Source organism: Manis pentadactyla, chromosome 7, assembly GCF_030020395.1.
Source record: "Manis pentadactyla isolate mManPen7 chromosome 7, mManPen7.hap1, whole genome shotgun sequence".
Taxonomy (NCBI): domain Eukaryota; kingdom Metazoa; phylum Chordata; class Mammalia; order Pholidota; family Manidae; genus Manis; species Manis pentadactyla.
This window is the reverse complement of record NC_080025.1, coordinates 76,496,628-76,512,596: the sequence shown is the minus strand read 5'-3', so window position 1 is coordinate 76,512,596 and position 15,969 is coordinate 76,496,628. Positions and strand designations below refer to the sequence as shown.

Below are 15,969 nucleotides of genomic sequence, written 5' to 3'. Positions count from 1 at the left end.
TGTTTCTGGAAACGGGGGAAAGCTTATCATTATTACAAAGCAGCAAACAGCTTAGATGGATTGTGTTCCTGTCCTAGTGTCCTGTTGAAGGTAGAATTCTTTTAGGTAATGAAAACAGGGTATTTGGTAGAGGGTATTTGGCTAAAGAAATTTCTAAGCCAAGTGTTGAAGGAGAGGCCTAGTTTCTTTTGAATGCTTCTAGTAATATTCAAATAGAAAAATGGTTTTAAGATGGAATTGTTAATTGAAAGGGAAGAAGAATTTTAAAACTTGGAAAATTCTCAGCTTATCATTTTGAAAGAAAGAAGAAAGCTCCTTTGGGAAAGCACATAAAGTACGTGGCCAAATTTGCTTAGGAGATTAGCGTGGAATGACCATCTCAGTGGAAGACAGGATCTATTCATCAGTATAATAGGGAGATGGGTGGGCCTTGGAAAGTGAAGCCAAGACCTGTTGTTCAAGGCAATGGAAGAATAACCCCGCAGGCATTTGCGGACTGGCCAACCCACACAGGTGCAGAGTTGAAGGGCCTGGAAGGCTGACCAATTTCAAAGGGAGGCTGCTGGCTGCCTTACATTGTAGGCTGGTCTCCCCCAGCACTGGTGCTGCATGCCTCAGCCTCCAGATGCTGTGCAGGCGGCCTTGGTGGCTGCCCCGCAGAGGTGAGGGCACAGGCAGTAAACCTTGGCAAAGTTCCTACCCAGCTCACAGAGCACTAACGACCAACCACTAGGCCTTGGGGTTATGGATATCTCCACCTAGGCTTGGAAGGATGGAGCCTTCCAGAGCAGCGGGCTCAGGATGGGAAGGGGCCACTGCCAAGAGATCCCACTAGGACAGTGACCATCGAAGCCCTTGGGCAAAGACCCTAGCCCCAAAGAAGGGCAGGCGGGGGACTCCAAGCCCAAGAGTGCAGCCAGCAAAGCTATGCAGAAGGGTCCACCCAGAGCCTTGAGGGCCCAACTTTCACCCACGTGTGTCCAAAGGTGGGACCTCTGCCCCATGTAAGGTTTTGGACTTAATGTATTTTTCTTTTCTTTCTTCTTTCCAATTTCTTCCTTTTGGAATAGAAATGCCTGTCTCATGCCTGTCCTCCTTTGTATATTGGAAGTACACAACTTGTTTGATTTCAAAGGGTCACAAGCAAGTAAGCAATTTGCCCAAGTATGAATATCTCACCAGTCTCTGACTTGGATGTTATTTAAATGAGACTTCAAATTTAGACTTTTGAATTGATGTTCGAACAAGTTAAGAATTTGGGGACTGTTGGGATGGAATAAATGCATTCTGTGTTTGAAAAGGATAGAATATGGGAGGGCCAGAGTTGGAATGCTATTGTCCCCCACCAAATTCATATATGGAAATCCTAACCCCCAAAGATTAGGAGGTTGGGCCTTTGGGAAGTGATCAGGTCATGAAGGCAGAGCCCTCATGGACATGGTTAATGCCCTTACAAAAGAAACTCCAGAGAGATCCCATGCCCCTTCCTCCATGTGAGGACATGCCAGCTTTGAACCAGGAAAAGGGCCTTATCCATCCATGCTGGCACCTTGATCTTGGACTTTTCAGCTTCCAGAACTGTGAAAAATAAATTTCTGTTTATAAGCTACCCAGTCTGTGGAGGTTTGTTATAGAGCTGAACAAACTAAAACCCAACTGAGTCTTAATAATATAACCAAGTTCAGAGTTAATAGGACAAACAAACATGAAGTTCTTAGTTAAAACAACTACCTAATAGAAAAATGGACAAAGGAAATAAACAGCAACTTACAGAAGTAATACAAATAAATCATATAAAAAGGAGTTCAACATCAAGTATTCTAGGAAACGTAAGTTAAAACAAGAATGTGCTGTAATTTTAAAACTATAATTGGCAAAACTTTAAAAGATTGATAAGATCCAATAGTAGTAAGAATGTAAGCAATCTCTCTTCTACACTGTTGGGAAGAAAATTAATTAATACAGGCTTTTTAGAGGACAAAATGGCAGTATCAATCAAAATTTTAGTTGTGCATACCCCTCAATCCAGGATTTCTATGTCTAAATATTAGTCTTTGAGAATCATTCACATATATGCCCAGAGCCAATCGCAAAGGTATTTACTATAGCATTGTTGGTAATAGTCAAGCATCAGAAATGGTCAGATAAATTACAGCAGACTCCTATCAGCATTTAAAAAGATTGAAGTAGATCTTTATATATTAACTTGGAAAGATCTCCAAAATATATTTAAAGGAAAACAGATAATTAAAGAATATATGTATATATAGAAATATCCTATTTATTCAAGAAAAAATATTTATGTTGGTGACTATATGTAGCTATACTGAAAAACTCGGGAAAGATAATATTAACTTTCAGTAGAGTTGATTAATATTTATTAGCATCAAGAGGTGGGCAAAGTGGGACATTAACTTCTTACCTGTGCTCCTAGAGAAAATTTCTATTAACTTCCTTCTTTTTTTTAAGACCTTTTCTAAGCATATAGAATGCAAAAATCACAGTGTTATGGCTTTTGTTAGCTGGTCAGTACCATGTGAGAAAATATAAGAACAGGGGAAAGAGTTGCCCTTGTGCCAACCTTTGTCCCAGGACCACCTTCAGTGCTGGGACACTAATTGTTGCAAAGCTGTACTCAAGTCTCAGCAGCCTACAACACAATCATTGCTTCACGTTTGAATCACAGCTCTGTGCTTCACTCGGGCCACCATTTCCACTCCAGTGTCACCGCTTTAGCAACTCTTAGAACACATACTCTTCGTTCCTCTGAAAGGGGACAGAAATATAGCTCTTCTTCCTGGGTTGGTGAGTTCTAATAATAGGATAGCTTGGGCCATCAGGTGTTGTAACTCTCTCTAGCTTTACATAGAATGCATTCTTTCTCCCATCAGCATGCATCTCCACAGAGAGGATTGGTAAGCAGTTACTTCCAATTTCCAAATGGCAAAAGCTACGTAAGACTCAGAATCACTTAGGAAGTTATCATGCAGATGTTTATGCACAGGTGAGAAATTACTTCTGTGCAGTTACTCATTGCAGCATTGTTTGTGATAGCCAAAGATTAGAAACAACCCAAATGGCCATCAAAAAGAACTGGTTAAATAAATGAAATGTCTATACCATAGGACACTAAGCAGCTGTAAAAAAGAATGAGGAAGTTTTCTTCATAGCAATGGGGAAAGACAACCAAGATTAGAAAAAGAAAAAAAAAGCAAGGTACATAATGGTTTGTAAAATACACTACCTTTGTAAACAACTGGATAAAAATAAGAATCTATATTTGTTTTGGCTTGATATGCTTGAAGAAATTATGGACATTTACATAGGAAATTAAGGACAGTGTTTACCAATGAAATGGTAGGGACTGGGTGAGAATTGGTCAGATGGAGAGTAAAAAGGGAGACCTTTTATTGTATATCTTTTTATACTTTTTGGTTTTTAAACCATATTTATGTTTTACCTATGCAGTCTTCAGATTTCTTCTCTTCAGGTCAAGTCCTTTCCAAGGGTCCATGCAAGAAAAGTCCTAACAAGTGAATTTCCTGGCCCCAGTCCTTGTTGGTTTTCTTTTATTTCCCAAGAAGTTCCTCTGGAGATTCGTAAACTCCACTGTAAATGGGTGGGACAGAGAAAGCACAGGCCTTTTCTATCTGATCTCTCCTTGCCCAGGATATACGATGTTTTACGCATTTACAAAGACACATGTGTACATAATAACATGTAGCATGTTTACATAAATGAATATTCCTGGGTTACAAATATCAGAAATTCAAATCAAACTTTTATAATAATCCTAAGATTTCCCATGGACACCAATGGCAAGAAAACACTAAATAAAATTCCTAACTTCTAGGATTGATGGAAAGATGAAATAAATTAATGCATATACAGAACTTAGACATATACCTACTTCATAACAAATAGAAAATAAATGTTCTTATTGTCAGTTGTGGAGATTTAAAGCATAATATTTGCTTTTCTGTGCCCCATGTCTGAATATTGTTTATAAATGTACACAGTCTAGTATACAGGTTGTGAAATAAGTCTTAGGTTTTAAGGTTAGTGTTTTGTTTACAAACAAAAATCTCTATAGAACAACACAAAGAATTTTGAGCTCAAAATTTTTAAATGATTAAACAAACTTAATTCAAACATTCAGTGTAGTTGAAATCAAGAAAATGCCTAACAAGAGAAAAGAGGGGATTCCAAATGGTGCTTGATAAACACTCATTCAATATCTCAAATACTTATACAGGGGAAAGATGAATGATTTGATTGGGCAGCAGTTATTGTTAAGGGAAAATAAAGTGGAAGAAACTGAAATATTTAGGTACCTATCAAAAACTGATGAAAGCCAGCTGTGGAAAAAGATTCTGGAAGGGAGAGTTTCTGTATTACAAAGGAAATAGCTGTACAATGTCAAGAAGGGAATCGGCGAGATGGAAAGCAAGGAAACCCACCATAATAAGATGCCCTTTTCACAAAAGCATTATTCACTTACAAACTCAACTGTGTCTTCTTACTATAGTGTGGTTTGAAAATTTTGCTTCACCCCTCATATGAATTTACCTCCAAATTTTTGTGGCTGTCTCATTAATTTTAATATTCATCTTTAAAAACATCTCTTGGGATCCCAGGAATGTATTGTGGTATGTCTGTTGTTCCACAAACTGTATTTATTTGTTGGGATGGGGATGGGATAATATCTATGGCAGATTTCAGAAGATCATACTTCAGTGCTAACAGCTGAATATCTAAATTCCTACATATTTGTGACAATAATAAATCAATGATTCTGAATTATCCTTAACATGTTTTTAAATATTGAACAGTACTTATATGCTGGCAGATGGACCTGTTACATCATCTTTCTTGTAATAAGTATAAGTATGGTGGTGGTGGTGGTAACAACAGCAACTGGCTATCTTCACCTAAAATTTTCTGTTTTTAAGAAATATTTTGAGCTTTAGCTGTAAGTAGTCCACTGAAATGTTTTGCTGTAAGATGTATAACAGCTAGAATATGAAACTGAGTCTACCAATAGCCACAGTTGAAGTCTGTGGTCCTTGAAACTTCAAGTGTTTTGAAGCAGCATTGTGCACTGGAAAACCAATGAGAAGCAAACTGAAAGGTGCTCATTTCAGATGCTCATCAACAGCATTGTGATGGTTAATTGTATGTGTCAACTTGACTGGGGCACAGGATGCCCAGATATTTGATTAGGCATTATTTCTGGGTGTGTCTGTGAGGTTGTTTCTGGATGAGAGTAACATTTGAATGGTAGACAGAGTAAAACAGATTGCTCTCCCCAGTGTGGGTGGGCCTCATCCAATTTGGTGAAGGCCTAAAAGAATAAAAGGGTGCATAAGGAAGAGTCTCTCTCTGCCTGTCTTTGAGCTGGGACATTGGTCTTCCCTTGTCTTTGGATTCACACTTGGAATGGAAATTACACAGTTGGCACTCCTGGTTCATAGACTCAGGCTGGAACTATATCACAGGCTCTCCTGGGTCTTGACTTCTAGCCACCATAATTGCATGAGTCAATTCCGTATAATAGATCTCTTTGCATATATATCTTTCTCCAATTGGTTCTGTTTCTCTGGAGAACACTGACAAATACAAACAGAATACTTTGGGATCTTAAAATCAGGCTAGACATCATCATGAAGGAACAGACAGTCTTGCAAGATTTCCAGGACTTCCTGTGTTCAGTTAAGGCAGCAATGCCACGAGATGAGCCTTTCTTGTTTATTTTTGTACTTCCACTTCCTGTCAAGTGCTGTTAACCAGCAAATTCAGAGGTGCATGAACATTTAAATAAACTCAAAGTGTACATAATTATGTGTTTAATATGTCTCCACCAAATCAAATTTCTTTAGAGATTTCTATGATTTTCATTGTACTTAATTGGCTAGGAGAATTTTTACTTTAATTAACAGGGTCTCTCTCATTTCTCTCAGGACATTTGTAAAGGTAATGTTCTTTCTTTATACAGAATAACTACAGTGACAAAGCAAACCACAGCCTATAAGTCCTGTATGGCTTATGCCATGTTTCTCAAATTCTGGTCCGCAGACCACCAGTGTCAATAACACATGAGTATTTATTATAAATGTAAATTGTCAAGCTCCACTCCAGACCTTCTGAATCAGAAACTCTCTAAATTAGGTAAGCCATGAACCAGTGGCTTACATAATCACTTCATAAGCTCAGTTATCTCATAAAATCCTTGAAACATGAATTTGGAATTATTATCCCAATTTTACAGAAGAAGAAAATAAGGCTCAGAGAAACTAAAGAAGCTCACAGAAGGCTCAGAGAAGTCATGCCAGTAAAAGGCAGCTGAGGCTTTTAACAAGTTCTTGTGACCCAAACCCTGTGTTCTTTCCACAATACTGTAGTTCTCTCCTCAAACTCAGGTATATTCCTTAAATGTACCCTCACTGCCATACAAAACTTGTGATACTTTGCATAATGACTCCACACAATGGAAATGTGCCTAACCTAAGAGAGAAACAACAGTAAGTGGCCTTCTCATGGAGCTCCTGTGTGTTTTCCCCCTTTTATGCATGACAATGAGGCACACAGAGAACTGGAACCTGGAAATATTTGTTTCATGTGAGAGTAGCAATTCGTTCTGTCCTAACCTTCCTCCAACCTTCCCACCAGGAGGTTTTCATGCTGTTATTTCTGCTCAATCGTGATACGGCATAGTCTTGTAACAGTAGAAGTATGCAGATAACCTAAAATGTCCATCAGGAGGGAATGGTTACAGGGGTTGTAAAGCATAAGGCAGCTCTATATGGATCACAGGCAAGATTTCCAAGCCACATTGATAAGAGGAGAAAATAAGGTGCAGGCTGTGTACATAGTATACTATCATTCACATGGTGGAAAAAAAAATAACGCACACAAATGTTTGTGAATGCAAAGGATTTCTCCAAAAGGAAAGTAAACAAGTAGATAACAACAGGACAGAACAGTGGTTTTGCCCAGCAAGGGGAACTAGGAGGATGAGGGAGAGGGGAAGGGAGACTGTGAATAGGAAAGGAGGAGGGAGACTTACTTTCATTGTATACCCTTTTGTATTGACTGACTTTTTTAAAGCCATAGTTAAAATGACCTATTTATATCTTTATTATACATACATCTTTATTTATATTTATTATACATTGACAGTTATGAACTCCCAAGCATCGCATCTACCCTTCAATAATAAATTATGTTTTCATTCCCAGGAAACTTCTTATAATTTTAGCCTAAACTGCCTCTTTATATAAATCCCCAAATTCCATCTCATTGAGCAAAACTGAATTATTCTTTTTAAACTTGAAACATTTCCTAATTCTAATTCTAGTATACTAGGAGCTACCTTCATCCTTCAAAGCTGTTAAAAACTCCCAAATCCAAAATCCTTTTACAGGCCTGGGTCAACTATCTGAATCTAGGCTCAACATCTTGATTCTTTTATAAAGTAGGTAAATTATTTTCTACCCTGGTTTCTACAGTCTGAAATCACAACCAACCTAATACTCTTCAAATGAGCCAATGCCCAGTAGATAATGAATGAGCTGTGAAGTGCCCTCACAGCCAGGTGCTTTCTCCCTATGAGAGAACTCCTCCAACTCCCCACCATCTACAAAAAATAAAAAAAGATGAGCAAGGGAAAAAGAAAGAAAAAAGGTATTGATAATTACTCATAAAAGCCAACTATAATTATGCAAACTAGGATGAGCAATGGTGAGTTCACTTAGGAAGGAATGTTAAAATATTTCAAATAAGGGAGGAAGAGTGGCTGCTATATACTGACAAGTAAATGTGTAATTTCTGGAATATGTAAAGTTTTGAGTGATTCATAAATAAAGCTTAGAAGAGTGTAGGAAGCAGGATATGGGCTAAGTGAAAATGAATGTACATGGGCTGGTAATATTGGGAAATACCCATACACAGCACAACATGACTCAAAGAAAAAGAGAAAAAAAGGAAAAGGAAAAATACAGTGATAGTAGCTGTATTGGGTGGCTGAAACAGCCCTATGCTAAGAGAACTCACCAGGCTTGAAGAAATGTGGAGTTATTTAATACAGTTACTAATCTGTATTACTCATGATTTCAATCACTTAAACCAAATAGTAATGGGAAGCTCACAAAATAACTCAGTTTGTTTGCACATAGAAGATGGGGGCTCTGATACCAGACTCAGTCCGGTCAGTATTGCAGGGTATAGCCCAAGGGGCTGATCCACATTGACTGATTTTTATATAGTGAGTACGCATTAGCTGCACAAATCTACAAGGGTCAGGGATGTAGGGGAAGAGAGAAGGGCTGGTTCTTCTGATCCGTTCTCCCCCAATAACTTTTCTCCATTCACCCTCAAGCCCTCCTCTGCTCATCAAGAATATGATTATGTTTTCTTATATCCCGTAACTTGGCAATTATGAGAAAAACACTAGGAATACACTCTACAGAGACACTGTGCTTCTTGGGACTAGGGATTTTTTGTGTCATTTTTATCTTGCATTTTAGCATAAATTTGTTAAGTAACTATAGTTACCTTCTTTTTTATTTTTTCTTTCACAATATATGAGGTTAATAATTATTAAAAAAAAAAAAAAGGAACTCCAGGGTGTGGGATATTACACATGTATTGGCATTGCAAAGCCATGAGTAAGCACTGTATATCACTCTGTGTGTCCATGCCTTTCCTTTTAACCCAGCATTCTCTCAGGCTCAGTTTCCCACAAACCAAGATTGTTTTCTGCCAACTTAATATAGATACTTCTCTAGCAATTGAAATTTTTTCAATTGGTGGTCATAGGTGGGGAATGTTAATAAATGTAATAAGCACTTTATAAAATGTGTCCTGTATGGCTGTTCAAAACAAAAGCACCTTTGACAGAGAAAAAAACCTCAAACACAAATGATAAGGTTTAGGGAGCTGACAGTTTATTTAGCAGACGTTTGTTTGGCACCCATTGTGTTCTGGGTGCTATGCTAACCATTTGGATAGCAGTGATGAACAAGGTGAGGTCCCTGTGGGAAGAGATGGAAAAGTAAATATGTAACTTCAATATTAATAAGTGCCATACTAAAGGACACAAATAGAAAAATGTACAAGGACAGAAGACTAATGTTGCCTGAGGCAGTCAGCTAAGGCTTTCTAGTTCCTTTTGAAGACAGAGCTGGATCTCAGGGAGCAAATCTGACATAAGGAAAAAGCCGAACATGGCTTTAGAGGAGCTGGTAGCCTGGTGGGAAAGACAAATCAGCAGGCAAATACCTGTAAGGCAATGAGACAGGGCTTTAAGTAGAAGTGTACATAAAATGTTCTGTGCACACCAAAGCAGAACAATTAATTTTGTGAAAGTTGTTGAAACAGGGTGGGGGCTGTGGTCACTGAAGACCAGTGCGGTACAAGGGAGCTGGTACAGGAGCTCCACATAAAGGAGGAATTGAGATTTGACAGGCAGAGAAGAGGAGAGAAGGAAAATGAACATTCCAGGGGAAAGCACCTTTTTCCTAGTTATGAAGGCATAGTCAGGGAACATTCTGGAGTGGGTAAAGGCATAAGAGAGTAGGAGACCAGAGTACAATTACAAAACTAGACTTCGCTGTATTCTGAAGGGGATTACGTGCCACATGAAGGAGCTTGGATTAAGGTATATCCTGTAGGCAGCTGGAAATTGAAGAAAGTCTCTCATTCTGGTAGTGACATGATAAAAATATGACTAAGGAAAAGCCTGAATGCCACCTTCCAGGGGTAAGCAGATGAACTCTCATCTAGACTGAGGCAAAAGAATGAAGAATGTAGGGACAGAAGAAGGCTTCTCAGAAAATAGAACTGTGGGAAGGAGATAAGATAGATCCTGGTTCACTTTTGGGCATCTGGGAGGATAACTGGGTCCTGACTGAACCAAGGAGGATGAGAAAATAAATTTGCATGAACAGTACATAGGGAGGGGTACCAGATCGGTTCTTTACTGTGTGTTGAATTTTGAGGTGCCTCAAGGAGAATTCCTGTGAGTAGTTGGAGATGCAGATCTAAGCATGAGATTGCCAAGGGGTGAAGGGGGACAAGGAGAGGACGAGAACGAAACTCTCAGGAATGCCCTTCTAAGGGGTGAACAGAGGGACAGAAGATAAAGAAGAGCCAGAACACTTAGTAGTATATTCAAGGGGGACCAAGAGAAGGAAGTGAGACAGAACTCAGAAGACAAGATGCGTTCCTGCTGGAGAGACTGATCGTTACTGGCAAATGGAGAAGAGAGGCAAGCAGAATTGCACAATGTCCACTGAGTGGTAGCTGAATGTTCTTACCCACCTGGGTGAGAGCAGTGGGGAGGGGTCAAAAATCAGGTGGCAGTGGATTAAAAAGAGAATAGGACCCAATCAATAGAACTCATGTAGTCTTCTTTCTTAAGCATTTGATGATAAAGAAAAGGTGAAACGTAAAGCATTAGCCCAGAAAAAAAGGAAGTTGAGCTAAAGAAAGAGTGGTTGTTTTTGTCACTGTTTTTTACTTTTTAACGTCTGGGGGAGTCTTGAGCACACGTGTGCCCAGAAAAGAAAGGACTGGTCAAAAACATGAGAGGAGACAAGTTACTGAGAGTCAGATCTTTAGGGCACAGGCTGAAGGTTGAGACTTGGAAAGGGGTAGAAATTTTTCCTCTGGCATACCAGGGAAGAAGGAAAGAGTAGGTTTAAGCCTAGAGGAGTCTGAAGAAGGGAGGAAGAAGAACTCTTGTGAGTTTCTGCCTGAGGGTCTCCATATAGCTGGACAAGCACGACTTACACAGCTTACATTGCTTGGAGCTCAAAATGCTTTCATAACATTTCCTTTAAGCAACTTGGGGTAAACTCTGCACATAAGATTTAGAATTTATCTGGACTAAATATGCTGGTACTGTTTATCCTAGAAGAAAAAAATGAAAGAAACAGAAACGTCGGTCCTTTCCTTATTATGGGAATCATGTTAAGCCTAGGAAAGAACTGATGTGTCTCTGCAGCCTTTTTAGAAACTCCAACCACTGGTTATCAGGTCTGTTGTGTGCTGCATAGTTGCCCTGAACAAATGAGCCACAGGCACAATCATAAAAGATAGACATCAAACTAGACAAACGATCATTTAGAAAGAATTAAGGCAGCCATATTGTTTGCTAGGCATCAGCTCATCTACACCACTGTTGTGGTGTCACTAGTCTCCAGAGGCTACTTAATTTCAGTGCAACAACACAGCCAGCCTGATACAGAAAATGGAAGCCCTTTGATCTCATACCAAACAGAGTCAGACTGAGAGAAGAATCTAGCAAGCAAGATGACTGTCTCCAAAAGGAGAATAACACTGCAGGAAGGAAAGAAGGAAAGTCATGATATCTTACTTTGGCATTCTACCAACTTGGTTTGCTTACATAAGGATTAAAAAGTAATAAATGCATCCCAATGAATGAATAGGATTTGTTTGCTCTTAGTGATAAAGCTCTAACGGTACTGTTGCTATGAAGTCTTTCAAACTATCAACAGTTTCAGTTAAGTGTTAACACCAGTGAGGAAAAGCACAATAGAAGCATAGTAATGGTAAGAACACCTGCCTTTTAGCACCTAACATAAAGGACAGGTGTTTGTCAACGTCCAGCTTTACTGCCACAATAAACTACCCCTACTAAGGAATTTCCTTGGGAGGGCTTTATTATACTGTGAATTAAATAGCATTTGTTAACTTTGCAAATAAATTAGGTAGCTACCCATGCAAGAAACTGACTTTGCAATAATCAGAGTATCTATGGATATACGAGTGTGTGTGTAGAAAGTCATCAGACCACTAGTCATACATCAGGAAACTCATACAAATTTGTGTTCTCTATTCTAATGCAAAAGGTACACATTTCAACAATCACATCAGTTGTATTTTACATATTTAATCTAATGGTGGTTTCAAAAACTAGTCCAAGACTATGATTATATACATAAGTTTAAATAAGCTACAGTATTTAGGGGTGAAAAATTCAGAATCATACAGTGTATTTCCTTTAAATAGAGAGTGTTACTTGGAAAAATGACATCCTCTCTAGTGGTTCAGCCAACTGGATTTCATTCTTGATGTATGTAAAAAGCCTAGGATATCTGATATTTGGGAAAGTGTTTCCTCCCACTATTTGACACTTAAAGCTGAAGAACTAAGAAAAAAACTACAAAAGCAGTGTCAGAAAGAAATCCAGGCAGATTATAAAGTAACCTTTTTCTTACCACTGGCAGTATCCGTAATGATGAAGTCAAATTTACAACAACAAATAACATTTATTTGAATGAATCTAGAAAAAAATGTGGCTGTCTGATGATATGTATTATATGGATATCTTTGAAATAAGTTCTGGCCCTCTTGGGATTTTTTTTTCCAGTAAAATTTATAAGCCCATACTTTAAACTTTTGGACTCCTCAACTGTCCACTTCTTTTCCTCGTTCTTTAAAACTGACATCCGTTCTCTGTTCCACCGTCATAAAGGCACCACAGCTGTTGTTTACTGAACTCCTGTGAGACCCACTCCCATCCTTCTAGATGAATGCAGCACCTGGCTTATGATTTTCTTCCACAGCTTCATTCTTCATCATCACTTCTGACAACTTCAGAATTCATTCTAGGGACCCCAGGAGTTACCTCAACTGTGCAGTCCCATGATCTTGTCCACTGCAATCCTCCAGCCCCACCCTACTCAGCCACGTACCAGCAAGCTCACTCCCTGAAGTGAACCACTACAGGCACTTGAAATTCTCATTTTTCATACATGACCCCCATAACTACCACGGCATCCCTCCCCCTAACCCCCAACCTCTTCTTGCTTTCTGTTCACCAGGTCCAATCAACACTAAATTCTTCACAGTTTAATCCACTCAGGAGTCCTCTTCTCAGCCCATCACTGCCCTCTCTAACACCAACACCCCCATCATATTCTTGTGACCCATATTCAGTGAGCAAACCCACATTTTACATACAGTCCAATGTTTCTGTTCATGCCAAGATCACTGCTGGAGAAAAACCTGCAACTGTTCTAGATAACTGCAACATGCTCATGCTCACTTTCACCGCACCAGAATGCCAACAACAATCCCCTGATTCATTGCTAGGGACATTCTCCCCAACAGGTCTACACAAATAATTCTTGCCCGTGTACCTCAAAACCTCCTGTATATTTCCTGTGTCGTTCATGGCAGAAACTTCCTGAAGCCATCGAATGTAACTGCTCTCCCCTCCCCTCCACATCTCCTCAACATGCACCTGTCTCTCCACTGAACTTACCTCAATTTTTGTCTGCTTCAAAGTCACTTTTACCACCATTTATCAGACTTCTAATTCTATGTTTTTAACCTTGGGATCTCTCCATAAGTCCAATGTCACATTAACAACTTCTGATAACATGTCCCCATGCTTAGTACCAAGCTAGTATATGGTAGACACGCAGTAGATATTTATTGAATGAATTAGTAAATAAATGAATCGATACCCGGATGTTCTACTTCTGATTCAACTCTAGGCTAAGTGGTATTAATTCAAGAAGAAAAGATTATCAAAGAGGAAGACTGCTTTCTGTAGCTTCTACCCCAGCTGTTGCTATCACCTTCATTCCTGGTCTTTGGGTGTTCCATTGATTTTTCAACATAGACTTTTTTTTTGGAGGTAATTGCAACATGGAATCAGGCCCACATATGATTATCCTAAATGAAATAAAAACAACTTGATTGCACAAAGAGTGTTTTAAAAGGGCAGTACTTAAATGCATATTACTTAAATACAGTATACATAAAGTAACATACTTATAAAATCAAAGGAACATAACATCACCCCCAAGCCATCCTGAACACTAACAATCTTTTGCTGTATTCAAATTCTCAGAGCCAGAATTTTTGTGTGCATTCTTCAGACATATAGGATCTTTATAATAGTGTAAAAAATAAGCCACCACATCATCCTATATTCTTTCCCACATGCTGTTTCTATTATGTATATTATTTTAAATTTCTTATGATCTTGTTAAAAATATGTGTTTATAAATTGTAAATTCTGTTTTTCTAGTTTCTTCATCTATGATTTCTTCCACCTCTAATGTGGATGGATTCCAGGAAACCCAGAAACAATAACTAACAAGATCTGAGCAGAGGAAGGAGAGGAATGGCAAATAAATGTTTTCCAGTGTGGGGTCAGGAGGATATTGGATCTTCCAATGTGCTCAACAAATGGGTTTAATAATGCACATTTCAGTATAAAACAGTTCACAACAGAAATATTTGCTACTCAGCCCATTTATCCTGGGAATTACACAACATGGACCATTTTCAATAACTCTTTTCATAATAATGATTTCCTCCTGCTCAAGCAACAGAGATGTATAAACCGTTTTGGTCTAGAAATGTAATGTCGAGATACGAATGTATTAAAGAATAATTAAAATACAATCATTTTAATCACTTTCAGTGCTATATTGTCTTTATTAAGGTACTTCAGCCTTCTTAAATCTTTCCATCCAGAGTATAAAATTGTTGTGTTTTTTTAAAAATTCATAATCCATACTAGACAACTTGAAAAGGCAGATTTATTTCAAAGGCATGGTAAAGTACTGGTAGACCAAAACAAAAAAACTGAAGATGTATTTTTTAGAAGACCAGTTAGTTTCTCTTATTTTGTAATTTAAAGATTTTGAAGTGCCTTTTGAATCCTAAAAAATAACATTATGTTTAATATAATTTTGACTTATTTTACATTCTAATGACCATCCATATATATTGTATAGATAGTAACTTTCACTTAATAAGACTATTCAATTGTGTAAAACCTCTTCAGACATTCTGAATGAATGGAACTATAATGTTATTTGTTTAATCATTCATTTATTCATCAAATAGGTATTAAAGGGATATGATACATATGGTACAACAGTAGGAACTGATTCTCCAAGAAGTTGTACAAGTAATAGAGAGAATTAAGATGTACTTCCATATCAGTGTAATTATAGTAATAATTGCCATAAAAAAGATGTAAAAATTCATAGGACTATAAAGATTTGTGATAACATTTTTATTTGTATGACAATTTAGTGCTTAGAATGTTTTGTTTTACAAAGCCATCTGAATGACAATCTCATAAAGCAGTGCCCTTTATTCATGGGTTTATTCTTTTAGTCTTTGTGTACTCAGAATTTTTTACCACATTTGTCTAATACCTGGGAAGCAAAAATTCCGGGAATGTTTATTTACTGAGTGCATACTGTGAATGAAGCACTAAGCCGGACACTAGTCATACACATTAGAAATGAATACAGCTGATAAGGTCCCTTTGCTCAAGGAGTTTCTAATTTAATAGGAGGAAAAAAGAACACATTTCCATTGGACATGGCTTTCCTTCCTTCCTACATTCTCACCATCACTGGAATTGAACTTTATTAAGCACCAATGTAACCACATTATTTCATCGAGACTCCCTAAGAACAGCAAACAATACCATTGGTTATGGTTGATTTTATGGTTAGCCTATGATTATTGATAAGGTAACTCATTGTTTGCTAAAGCACTGGGTGCTGCTAGTATAACCCACACATGGGTTAAAAACCTGAGATGGCATTTCTGATCAACTGGAGCAGCAAACAGTCTTTGATAAAGGGCCTCTGATCTCTAAAGCACAGGCTGCTTAAAAGAGCAAAATTCTACCCAGGAAGTGAGAGCTCTGAAAGATTTGCGTCTCGGGACTCTTCCTGGTGATATGGAAGGTCCTTTTCTTCCAAAACTCTTACTCTGTGAATGAGAGCAGAGAGAAACAGCAGAAGAATTAAGGAGAGGACAGAGTTAATGCAGAACAGACTATGCAGTGTATGAGACAAGAAGTATAGAAGAAAGTATGAAAAAGCAGAATTTATGAGAAGGAGAAAGAGGAGGAAGAGGGGGAAAGAAGGAAAGAAAGAAGGAAAGGAGGGATGGAGGGAAGAA

At 38.2% G+C, this 15,969-nt stretch overlaps 1 long non-coding RNA gene across 1 annotated transcript in view; it reads left to right on the top strand.

Annotated features, from left to right (window-relative positions):
* The window catches only part of LOC118909105 (uncharacterized), a 76,303-nt gene extending 61,852 nt beyond the window's left edge, over nt 1-14,451 (top strand). The window contains exon 3 of the long non-coding RNA XR_005023495.2: nt 14,066-14,451. This is a non-coding gene — a long non-coding RNA (uncharacterized LOC118909105). The remainder of the gene's footprint in view (nt 1-14,065) is intronic.
* The last annotated feature ends 1,518 nt before the right edge of the window (nt 14,452-15,969 follow it).